The 13,548-nt window shown below is 40.6% G+C and overlaps 1 pseudogene; it reads right to left on the reverse strand.

The window, feature by feature from the left end:
* Positions 1 to 936: 936 nt before the first annotated feature.
* The window catches only part of LOC141148323 (up-regulator of cell proliferation-like), a 37,862-nt pseudogene continuing 25,250 nt past the window's right edge, over positions 937 to 13,548 (reverse strand).

A 13,548-nucleotide genomic window follows, 5' to 3' on the forward strand; every position in this document is an offset into this window, starting at 1 on the left:
CAAAGAACTTATCTACTGATATGCCACATTGGATGAAAGCCTTCCACCAGAAGAGCCACTTGTCACAGCAAACAGTGTGTAGTCAGTGAGGAAAGCAAGTCCAATGTTCCAGGAGGTGAGGAGAGCCACTGTGGGACACAAGGCAGGATGTGATATCACACGTGGGGTGGACTGGTTGCTATGATGACACGATTCAAAACTCCTTTTGGTTCCTTTGTCAAACCATGGATGGTTATCATTATAATAGACGAGGCGGGAAGTGCTTAAAATTTTTTTGTTTACTTGTCAGGTTGCTTTACCTGACTTTATCTGCAGATCTAAGTTTATTCCTTTGATCTGCAGATAAAATGAACAGAATGATACAAAAGTAATATTGTTACTTTGTATCTTTCTATGTTCACATCTGGGCAGTGTCTATAAACACTGATTCAGACTGCTTGTTTGACAGCTGCAGCTGCCAACACCTTTTCTTAGTACTCAGCAATTTTGGATTTGATTAATCAAAGCCCAACATTGCTATATACTGGGAGAGGGGGTCCCAGCAGCAGGGCAGAGAGACTGGACATGCAATGACATTTTTTTTTTGGGTGTGTGCAGCCCAAATTTCTGGAACTGGTTGAAAGGGTCGTGTTTGGCTCAAGTACCCCCCCCCCCCCCCCACCAAATGTGACATGCTGTTTAATTTTTGATGTCCCTGTGAAGCACAGCCTGTGTACAGCCCTAAGTGGCTGCATGTGCTTCTTTAAGTGGGTCATTGGGGGCAGTAAAACTGCTGGTCACCACCTACTCATACTGCCCCCTGGCTGCTAATGTAAACGAGCCCTTTTGTGCAATGTTCTTCAGTGTGCTGCTAAATATTAAGATACAATTTTGCACAGTAAAGACTTTACTCAGACAGTGTTATTGATCCTACTGTCTAATACAAAAAAGTGAAAGTAATAATCAATGACATTTATTAATGTTTGGCATTACAAAGAGATCAAGAAAAAACAAGTAAAATAATTTTTATTGCTAAGAGAATCTACAGAATATTCTCAGCTGACTATTAAAAAGATACATTTCATTGTCACAGTAATAATGAAAATCTGTTGTGAATGCAAAAACCTAAATTATTTTCCATATTTTGGTATTGTTGCCCCTCTCTTGGGTGCTGTAGCTATAGACATTGTGGAGAAATTCATACTTAAAGCCCGATTCCAGAAAAAAAAATCTACTCTTGCAGTTCCCCATCAGTAGAGGCTGTTTTGCTTAGTTTATACCCTGATCCAGCCGACTCCGACACTCTTCTCTGTCCGAAGCTCCTGTCTGTGGGCGAAGCCTTAGTGTCATCATATACAATACATTGGCATTAACCCGGCATTGTATATTTAGGAGGCTGGAGTGAAACTGGAGCCAGTCAAAGCTGCCAGACTGCTGGAGCAAGGAATGTGGTTCATATTTACACCTTAATCCACTACCCTTAGATTAAAAGAGCAAAGGGTGGATTTTTAAGTTTTACCTGGAGTTATGTGCTAATATTTACTTTTTATGTGTTAAAATTTAATATTTATTTTTTTAACATGGCAACTGAAATCAAAGCCTGGCTCTCTTTGATATCTCTATGGAGAAGAGATCTTGGCATTCTGCTAGCCCTCTAACATAAAACACACAGCAGGTACTATAAGGTGTTCAAAACCAAATAAGACCAAGTGCAAAGTTTTTTTGGAGGATGAATTACTCCACAGTACAGGTAGAAGCAGCTAGAAAGGTCATGGATGTCTTATTTAAAGCTCTTTTTCTGTTTGTTAATAATATGTAAACAATACATTTTATATGTTCGTTGTCTGAGCACAGGTGCATTTTAACCTCTATCCCTATATGTACTATAGCTATAATTCTAATGCCGCATACACACGAGCGGAATGTCCGTCAGAAAAAAGTCAGATGGGAGCTTTTCATCATATATTCCGACCGCGCGTATGCCCCATCGGACTTTTTCCATTGAAAATTCAGACGGACTTGGATAGAGAACATGTTCTAAATTTTTCCGACTGAACTAATTACTATTGGGAAACCCGCTCATCTGTATACTGTTCCGACGTACCAAAAACGACGCATGCTCTGAAGCAAGTACGAGACAGAAGCTATTGGCTACTGGCTATTGAACTTCCCTTTTCTAGTCCCGTCGTACGTGTTGTATGTCACCGCGTTCTGGACGGTCAGACTTTGGTGTGACCGTGTGTATGCAAGACAGCTTGAGCGGAATTCCGTCGGAACTCCGTCGGAAAAACCTTCAGTGTTTATACCGACGGCAAAACCGGTCGTCTGTACAGGGCATAAGGTTCAGAATATTTTTGCAGAAAAAATGTCATCGCTCAATACAAATAAATCAATAAAAATTTTGCCAGCAATTGGCAATGAGTGAGTATTTGAAATACCATACACTGATGATTCAGCAAAGGTGACCCTGATATTATTTTCATAGGACAAAATGTTGCTAATTTTCAAGCAGCAGAAGTGAAGTGGTAAAGTACATTTCATTAAATAAATAAATTGATCACAGTATACACTTTGATTTTTTTTTTTTAACATGAGCATTGTTATAACAATACAAACAATAGTTATTTTTGACAATCCAATATGAGTTTATTACTTGAAAAAACTCCTTTCATGTTGTGAGTTCTGCCTTTCTTTTGGCCATCACTTTCCACAACTTTTTGGATTCCCTGCATGCTTTGCAGCTTCTCTCCACACAATACATAAACGCAAGAAATGATAATATGGTGCAAGAAGTGTAGTGTGAATTCATTTATGTCTGTGTGAATATATGTGGAAACTCATCAAAAAAGTCCACATAATTCCAAATTGGTACATCAGAGGTTAACTCTAGCTGGCTCCAGAACACCTCTATCCAGCACCCCCAGGAGACTAAGAAAATCTCTACACGTAATAGATAAGGACAGTAGAGGGTGCAATTTGAGTGTAGTAAATATTAATATTTGTTTTGAAAATGGCAACTCACATGTGAACATTTAATACATTTTTTAGTGCTTTCCCATCACCCACACACCGGTTTAATGCTCCAAGTGCCTTCAATGATTGTTTTGCAGCTGTTTACGCATTTGCCAATGCTGCGCCTTGTAGTCCCATTCTTGTATAATTAATTGGTCCTAAAGTGTAGGGGAAGGCTTGACAAAGAGGCTGGGAGGCCTTGAAATGCTTAGCCATGCCCCCTGAGTGTCCCGCAACATGTGACATCTTCCCCGCTCTACACTCCATGGAGCCCTCCACTTCCTGCTTCCAGGTAGGCAGGAATCCTCTTCATGTCTGCAAGAATATGATCAAATAAGTAGTTCTTTTGAACCACTTTACTAGTCCAATTATTGAACTGGCTGACCAGGAAAACACTTTGCCATTTCCACATGAGTCCAGATTTGTAGCAAATGTAGGTATAAGCATGCTGATCCAGTCATCAACACTGCCAACCAGCAATATGCAAAGAACGCTTTGAAGATAAAAATGTGCAAATTTAAATTGATCCACGTGAGTTATATATTAGCTGCAGGGCAGTGATGTCTCTCACACTGAAGATGAACAAAATCAGTTCCATTTCACAGGAATCAGTGTGCAGCTTAGGAGGTGTAAAATTAAAAATATGTCCATGATAAGTCACTGCACTTGAAGCACATTCAGTTAAAAAATATTTCATACCAAAAATGTCAAAGGGCGCACCTACAGAAGCTTTATATATTTTAAGTAAGCATTCAAATATCCAGCATAATAATTGTAAGCACCTCCAGAAGGAGTTGAAAGACGAGACAAGGTTGATCATCCAGTTTCCTTGTGTTACGTAATACAGTGCAGCTACAGTTTTTCACTGATTAACAGTAACAGTCCAAAAACATGGTTGCTAGTTCACATTGAATACTTTCTTTAGACTGACAAGAGCTTGATCTTTGGTAATTTTCCGCCAGTTTCTTGGAAGTTTAGCTGGTTTTGCTCTGTATTTTTTTGCAAACTTAGAATTAAACTGTACGAATATGTATTTCCAGTAAGCTGAGGACTCAACAGTGGGGTCAGGCTGAATGGCCCAATCTGGAAAATATCTACGATACTCTTTGTATGGGCGAGATTTCCATTTAGTTTCAGGACATTCAAAGCTACATTCAGATATAACCAGAGTGGAACAGATGTCCGTATCCAAAGTCTTATTATCCACAAATTTCCATCGATTCAGTCCTGTGGATTTATGGATAGATGCAAAGTGCTGCTTATGGTAACCACCACCTGCCTCACAGGGGACACCACAGAATGGACACTGCTTGCCACATCCAATTACCTTCCTGAACAACTCATCCTGAGGAATCAATGCAACTCTGGAAAGCACAGACTCAATTTTCAAAGATCTCAGTTCTGCTAGAATTTGTTGCTCTGTTTCTGTGAGGAAGCGTTGAATGCAAGATGAAAACTGCCCAACTGCAGCCGTGTTTTGGAAAATGATCACTTTCATCTCATTCTGTGGTATTACCAGTTCCTTTTGTAACATTACACAGACATTTTCTAAAAAGGATGGTATATTAGGACTTTCTAGGCAAGCTTTCACTTTAAGTATAGTTTGAATTTTCATCATGATGGAGGTCAGAATATTTTTCCATAAATTGTCCATAGTTGTGGAACTCTTGTATTTTTTTGAGATGTAACTTAATATCCATGATTTTGAAAATGTCTCATATGAATCAATGTATTTTACAAATTTTTGAAATGACATTTCTTCCAATAATTTCTCTAGTATGTTAAACTGAAAAAAACTTCTGCTGCTGAAGATGATATGATCGGAGCCGTTTAAGATGTCATCCACTATCTTTTCCCCAAGGTGTTTGAAGACATAGTCAGTGATTGCTGGTTTGAGACATCGTTCACAGAATTGTCTGGCTCTGTTCTGACTTTCATCTTTCTTTTGAAACAAACTGAGAAATGTTGATAAATATTGAGGCTTTAAGCTCGCTAGATAGGCGGTTGGGTCATTATTATTGATAAATGTGTCATGCATCTTTTGAAATATTTGGGCAGCATTTCCAAGAATCATAAGTTTGATGTCTAGCTCAAATTTTTCTGAAAGTGGTAGATTGCTACTTTTAAGTTGTTCATTGATCATGTATAGTAATTCTTTGCAGTGAGTGTTGTCATAATCCTCTGAGGTATCAGCTTTTTCTTTTACAAACATTTTACACTTTTTTATTAGTGAGACTGCAAATTTCTCCACCATTTCAGGTTTGTCACTTTGTTGGCCCACTATCTGTTTGACACAATTACGCCACGAGCGACCCATATACTTTTTATCCATTTTAAAAGTTCGCTCTCCATAACTTGGTAGATTTTTAATGTTCTTTAATTTTTCATGTGCAGCAGATCCTTTACTGCTCAGGTCTTGTCTCAATTGTTGTAGAATTGATTGATCAACATTACGTCTAACTAATTTCTTTATCTGTAAATCTGTCAGTGTTTTCTCCCACATGGACTCAAATTCCCGTTGTATTTCCTCATCCTTTAGTATTGAGTCCTTTCTACTATCTTTTAGAAGGTCACTGATTTTTTCTTCTATGAGCTTCTGATATTGATTCTGGATCTTCTGGATCTCAAACTTTCCTTTCTGGATAGAAATCGCCTCTCTATATTTATTTAGAGCATTTCTTTCTAAATCTTTTCTTAGGAACTGAACACTCATTCTAAACTCTTCCCGATATCGTTCTAAAAGATGAACATTTTCAGACTTACTGTCATAATATTTTTCTAACAAATCCATCATTTTGCTTTCCTCCTCAGACACCAGCAATTGAAGTCCTCTCCTGTATTCTTCATACGTTTCTGTATCCAGACTCTCAGGTGACTGATTTTTTATAATATTTTCTGCTCTGATAACAAAGCTGTAGACATTTTTGGAAAATTCCCATTCCCACTGAAAAAACTGCATAGACAATTTGTTATAAGCTTCAGCTACCAGACTGTTCCGAAAACTAAAAATGAAGTTTTCATGTTTTACTGCCCTCCATAGGCATTCTATCCATGTGATAAAGTCACTAATGTTGCAGGATGCATTATGGGTTTTCATGAATTCAAACAAATGCTGCTTTAGCTTATGGACATTTTCGCTGTAACCAGAGTTCACTGGGGCCATTGGAGGAACCCCCTGCCACAGACCTGGAATGTACCAACTGTGTTTATCCAGATCGTAATCCAGTACATCTTGAAAAGATGTGATTCCACCTTTCTTCTCCATGTTTGCAGCTGCTCTGGTCATTTCATCCAGCTGTTCTAGAAGTTTCTTCCTGTCTCTCATGTTCTTTTCATGAGCAGACACGTCACTCACATTTTGATGTACAAACTGGCAGTTGGGTTTCTTTCCTACTTCTTTCATCCGAAGAAAAGCATGGACCACTATCTGTAAAATATCCTTCATTTCTGTGGTGTTTTCCATGGCCATATTGACTATGGTGATATCACTCAGCCCAACTACTAGTGTGGCCAGTTCATTGTCATGTTCATAACTGTCCTCCAAAGAGGTCAACTCTGGAGCTTTTAGCCCCTCGGTGTCAATCACAAGAATAAACTGACAGCCCAGCTCTTCCTGGAAGTTCTCTTCCACATTAAGAAGAGTCATGAAGGCTCCTCGTGTACATCTTCCACTTGCCACCGGGAACTGGAGACCAAACATGGTGTTCAGAAGGGTAGATTTTCCAGTACTCTGCACTCCCAGCACTGTGATTACTCTTATTTTACATTGTCCTCCTGTCTTGTTATCCAGCTCAGTTAGGACATCAGTTATCCATTTCAATGGAATGTTGGAGGCATCTCCATCAATCAGCTCTAATGGAAATCCTTCTAATAGAAGGTCAGCAGCAATCCCTGGAAGTCCTGTAAACTGTGCTCTGTCTGCTTCAATCAATTTTTCTATAACCATAGAACATTCAGCTTCATAAAACTGTCCTAATTCACGTAGGAAATGTTCAATTCCTAAAGAACTGTCTGAGATTTTTTGGTCTACCTGCTTGAGTTCCTCTGGATTATCTGATCTACTTCTTTCTTTGTATTCCACCTGTAAGGAAGACAGATTCTTTCTTGCAGTCGAATCAAGTTCTAATTTCATCCACTTTAGAAAATAATGTTTCTCTACCTGAGACAGAGTGGTGATTGCAGTAATAAACAACATCATAGGATCAGTCAAATCATGCTGATGTTGCTCCTGATGCAGTGCAATGCGTTGCTCTTTTAACTGAGACTGATATTCTTCTGTACCCATTTCCCCTTGCTTTGTCATTCTGCAAAGTTCTTTTTCTACCTTTGATAGTTGCTTCCATAAATCTCCCTGAAGTCCCAGCATTTTCCTTTTATATTCTTCAACATCTTTTATTTCAGATGTAATGTTACCTGCACATGTTCTTGCTTTCTGACATTCAGGAAAGTTCTCATCTACATCCACCTGGAGCCCATCTGTGTTCTTTTTCATACTCTCTAGTGACAGCTTTTGGAATTCTTTTCTTAATAAGCTTCCAAGGAGGTCTTGGATGTTTTTCACAAAATTTGCATCATTTGAATTGTCCCTTTTAACTAGTATTTGATCTCTACTAACCTTTAATGTTTCCATTAACTGTCTTAAGAATGTTTGCATTTCTTGGTTAATATATTTGCCTGATCCTGGAGTAATAATGAAATAATACTGAGCTTTGGTGTTTTTACAGGTTGATAGTAGTTTGAATTGATCCTCAGAAATATTCTCAATAAATATGAACACAGCAGAGGAAACTTGAGTCAGGAAGATGAACTGGTTCCAGTTGGTCTCCAGGCCTCCTCGTAGGTTGGTTACTGCGATTGGCTCTGGGAAAACATCTGAGCTACCACAAGGAAAATACCAGGACATTTCCACCAGTCCATCAGATATCTTCCTTTCAATGTTCCCTCCATCCATATCATGGTGGATGAAAAAATTGTGATGTTGCTGATCTGAATTTAGAATCTGGTTGAGAATTTTAGATTTGGACAGTTTATTTACCCCTAATCTGACAAAAGAGTAGATCGGCATTGGAATTGTAACCACATGTTCTTCTCTGAACCCTTTACTGTCCACTAATGATTGGGGTCTCCACTTCTTCACAATGCCCCTCATTGCCCACTACATGAGGGTGCAGTGTGACTGCTCACCAGCAGGGGGAAGTAGTAGAGGAACAGCAAACTGACACATGGACATTTTGGTTACAATCTCTTGTTGCAGAAAACTGTCTGAACAATGGAGGAGAACACACAGGACATCCAAGGGGTGAACTGTGGTTGATGTATCCATTTCAGCATTAAACATATCAAAGACATCAATATTAACTGAACTTGTTGAATTTTTCTTCAGTTGGGTATTTCGGGAGATCCTTTTCAAAGCCATGAGGTTCCTCAAGACGTGCCATGGAATATCTTTTATATTGTGAGGTTGATCTTCTGTCAGGCTCTCAGACCCAATGCTCAGGATGTCACTCAAAGTCACTTTTGAAGTCAAGTGATTTTTCATGTCTAGTTTTTCCACAAGTTCCTGGAAAGAGTTTTTCTTGTCTGTAGATAAACAATAAGTAGATATTTCAGCAACACTGTTTCCTAAAATGACAGTTTTAAAATCAGCCTTTTCTAAATCCATCGCTGGGAAGATCTAGAAAATTTTAAAATGTATACTCTTACCCTTTAATCACTTGCCTACTGGGCACTTTTACCCCCTTCCTGCCCAGGCTTTCAGTACTGTCACATTTTGAATGACAATTGCGCAGTTATGCAACGCTGTACCCATATGACACTTTTATAATTTTTTTTACACAAATAGAGCTTTCTTTTGGTGGTATTTAATCACTACTGGGATTTGATTTTTTTTCTAAACAAACAAAAAAGACCAACAATTTATAAAAAAGTTTTCCTTAGTTTCTGTTACAACATTTTGCAGACAGGTAATTTTTCTCCTTTGCTGATGTGTGCTGATGAGGTGGCACTGATGGGCGGCACTAATGAGGAGGCACCAGTGGGCACTGATGAAGAGGCACTGGTGGGCACTGATGAGGAGGCACTGAGGAGGCGGCACTGATGGGCACTGATGAGGTGGCACTGGTGGTTACTGCTGAGAAGGCACTGATGAGGCTGCACTGATATGCGGCACTAATGGGCACTAATAGGCAGCACTGATGGGCACTGATAGGTTGCACTGGTGGACACTGTTGGGGCTGCACTGATCATCGGGACACTGATGATGAGTGCCCTGATAATTAATGTAGATATCCCCTTTCACACTAGCTGGTTACCGGCTCTCTCCTCTCCTCATGCTGTGAAAGTGTGAGGAAAGGAATGCCGATAACTGGCAAGTATGTTTACATCTTGATCGGCTGCAATTGCTGCCTTTTCATGTGTCATTGGCTCTTTAACCCAATCGGTGATGTGCTGTGTCCCGCACCCCTCTGCCACTATTTCTTATACCTACTTTTTCATCATTACTAGCTCACTGACATGGAATAAGCATACTTGTATCCAAGAAAAGGAAGGATGATGATGACATTCCTGAAGCTTGTGCATTCAGAATAAATAAACAATGGCAGCTCTCATAATTTTATCCTGATATACAATATATAGAATAATTTCATAGCTAAACAAAAGTAACAGAGGCTGCACTTCAAACAAATAAATGCACTACTTAACGTTGGTTCTGCAAATTGATTTAATATATAATAATATAAGAATGATACTAATTTAATTTAATGAACAATTGAACTGGCCACTGAACACCAGTGTAAGGGAGAATCTTACCACTGAGCGCCAAGTCAAGGGGGAATTTCACCAATGAGCACCAACATAAGAAGAAACTACCCATTGACCACCAATGTAAGGGGTCATATCTCATCTGGGCAACACTGCAAGGTGGAACTCCACCACTTTACACCAACATAAGGAGGTACTTTTTTATTGGCCACCGATATAAGGGAACACTTCTCCTCTGAGCACAAACATAAGGGACACCTCATCACTGACCACTAGAGATGGGCCAAACACCCCTCTGTTCGGTTCCCACCAGAACTCCAGAATATATTTTTAAAAAAAAAGATAGTTTTTGCAGGAGCAGTGATTTTAATAATGCTTAAAGTGCACTAATAAAAATGAAAAATTCCTTTAACTGCTTCCCGACCACCTTACGCACATATACTGCGGCAGAAGTTCACGTACAGCCAGATTAACGTACCTGTACATTGCCCTTCAAGAGGCTGCTCGCGGGCGCGCCCGCCGGGAGCTCTGTGACCGTTATTGCGGGTCCCGAGGACCCAATGTCCGCAGGGATACCCGCGATCGTCTCACGGTGAGGAAGAACGGGGAGATGCTAATGTAAACAAGCATCTCCCTGTTCTGCCTAGTGACACTGTCATCGGGAGCGATGATCAGTGTGGTGTCACACACAGCCCATCCCCCCACAGTTAGAATCACTCCCTAGGACACACTTAACTTCTACAGCGCCACCTAGTGGTTAACCCCTTCACTGCTAGTGACATTTTTACAGTAATCAATGCAATTTTTTAGCATTGATCGCTGTATTAATGCCAATGGTCCCAAAAATGCGTCAAAATTGTCCAATGTGTCCACCATAATGTCGCTGTCATGATAAAAATCGCTGATCGCCGCCATTACTAGTAAAAAAAAAAATATTAGTAAAAATGCCATAAAACTATACCCTATTTTGTAGACGCTATAACTTTTGCGCAAACCAATCAATAAACGCTTATTGCGATTTTTTTTTTCCAAAAATATGTAGAAGAATACGTATTGGCCTACACTGAGGAAAAAAACTTTTTTTTTTATATATTTTTTGGGGCTATTTATTATAGGTGATCAAATACCACCAAAAGAAAGCTCTATTTGTGGGGAAAAAAAGGACGTCAATTTTGTTTGGGAGCCACGTCGCACGACTGCGCAATTGTCAGTTAAAGCGACGCAGTGCCGAATCGCAAAAAGTGCTCTGGTCTTTGGCCAGCAAAATGGTCCGGGGCTTAAGTGGTTAAATATAGTGCCTGGGGGTCCCCTCAGTCTGCCTGTAAAGTGGCACATCTGTACTGTGTATAGAACCTGCCGCAGCAATACAATAGAATACAATACAATACAATAAAAATAAAAAATAAAAATGAGTGGAGCCCCCCAGTCCATACCAGTCCTTGTTGAGGAGGCATTCGGTGGAGCATTTTTTTTTCTTCAGGTCCGGCAGTGTGGCAGGCATCCTGATTGATGATGAATTTACATCAGCGGACAATGGTTTTTATTTTTTAATAATGGAATTGTCAAAAACTGTCTGTGTTTTTATTTATTTTTGCCACTTTTTTGGTGAATGGGTAGTGGTACAATGTACCCCATTTTTCACATAGCGGGGGTGGGATCCGGGGGCCCCCTTGGTAGAAGGGGCTTCAGATTCCGATAAGCCCCCTGCCCGTAGACCCCCACAACCACAGTTCAGGGTTGTGGGGATGAGGCCCCTGTCCCCATCAACACGGGGACAAGGTGCTTTGGGGTGTGGGGGGCAAAGCACTCACCCCCATGTTGAGAGCATGTTGCCTGGTATGGTTGAGGACAGGGGGGCCCTCTTTCCTGTCCTGCAGGGCTGCATGCTCAAATAAGGGTCTGATATGGATGTTGGGGGGGGGGGACACCACGCCAATTGTTTCTTCACTTTTTTTATTGCCAGCAATGTATTTTTTTATTCAGCTGTCAGCTAATGACTCATTGGTTGTTAAGGACACAGCGGCCAGCTTCCCAACCCCCTTCTTTAACAACCAGCTAATCACTGCACCCTTTGTTTACATTACGCTTTTGACTGGGAGATGTCCGTCATTGACCAAATATGGCCATGGCCATATTAGGTTAATGTCAGCCAGCATCTCTGGCCTCTTTGTTTAATTCAAGCTGAAAAAATATATTTGTGTTGTGGTGACTGTCAATGAGCTACAGGAATATACTCACCTTCTACAAGGTGCTGAGATAAACTAGACAACTCTGGGAAACTGTGAATCATATTATTGAGATGATCTAGGAGTTTCTCCATGGCTGGTTCCCCCTTCTGAAGTATAATATTGATTATCCTTTCAGTTCTCACACGGGGATCCTCATCATACTGGAGATCCATGTATTCCTCCAGAGATAGGAGATGGAGGGAGTCCAGCTTGTCACACAATCCATCCACATTCTTCTCAAATATGGCTACTAATATCTCTCGCAGGTGTCTTACAGTCTGCGACGTTTCCTCAGAAGATGACATGTTGTAAGCTATTCACTGCCTGTACGTAAATATAAAAAACATAAACATAAATAATGTATAGGAGTAATAGTGCTCTATTTAGAAAATGTTGGTTACTATAATTAAATGATTTAAGAAGTATTAAAAACTAAAAGAAAACCCTGTAAATTATATGTCCTTGCACCTAATTCCTTTGCCTTAAAATAGCATAGAAAATATTGCTTCTTTGTACATTAAATAGTTATAGATACAATGTCCACTTATATAGGGAACATTGTTTCATCAATTCCTCCTTCACCAGTGGCGGCTGGTGCTCAAAATTTTTGGGGGGGCGCAGACTGAAAAAAAAAAAAGAATCAAATGCAGCCACTGTGCCCATCAAACGCCACCACTTTGCCCATCAAACGCCACCACTGTGCCATAAAATTCAGCCACTGTTCCCATCAAACGCAGCCACTGTACACATAAATTGCAGCCACTGTGCCATCAAAAGCAGCTACTGAACCCATTAATTGCGGACACTGTGCCCATCAATTGCTGACACTGTGCCCATCAATTGTCACTACTGTGCCCATCAATTGCTGCCAGTGTGCTCATCAATTGCCACTACTGTGCCCATCAATTTCTGCCAGTGTGCCCATCAAATGCTGCCAGTCTGCTCATCAACTGCCGCTACTGTGCCCATCAATTGCTGCCAGTGTGCCCATCAACTGCCGCTACTGTGCCCATCAACTGCTGCCAGTGTGCCCATTAATTGCCGCTACTGTGCCCACCAATTGCTACCAGTGTGCCTATCAATTGCCGCTACTGTGCCCATCAAATGCTGCCAGTGTACATCCCCTGCCCGCCCGGCACTTACCTTGCCTCGGTGGGGCAGCGGTTCACGGCAATGTCCTCCACACTCCTCGATGTCTTCTCCCGTCCTCTCTTCCCATCCTCTGCTATGATTGGATGCCTGATAGGTGGCATCCAATCATAGCGCCTCTCATTTCAGCCAATCAGGTGACAGGTAACAGACCCAAGCACCTGATTGGCTGAGAGGCCATTCAGTGTTAGGAAAGCGAATATTCATTTGCTTTCCTAACACAATGCTGGCTCTAATCAGGTGCTTCCAAAAAATACCCTGCCACTGTAATTCAGGGGCCCAGCTCCCGAAAAGGGGTCGGCACCTGAATAGGGGGTGACAGCGGTGACCAAAGATAGATTCATGCAATGCATTATATTCTGTACATTTAGGAAAGTATCCAGGCTTTTTTTAAATCAATCTACTGAGCTGTCCAGAA

This window comes from Aquarana catesbeiana, linkage group LG06 (genome assembly GCF_042186555.1).
Source record: "Aquarana catesbeiana isolate 2022-GZ linkage group LG06, ASM4218655v1, whole genome shotgun sequence".
Lineage (NCBI taxonomy): Eukaryota > Metazoa > Chordata > Amphibia > Anura > Ranidae > Aquarana > Aquarana catesbeiana.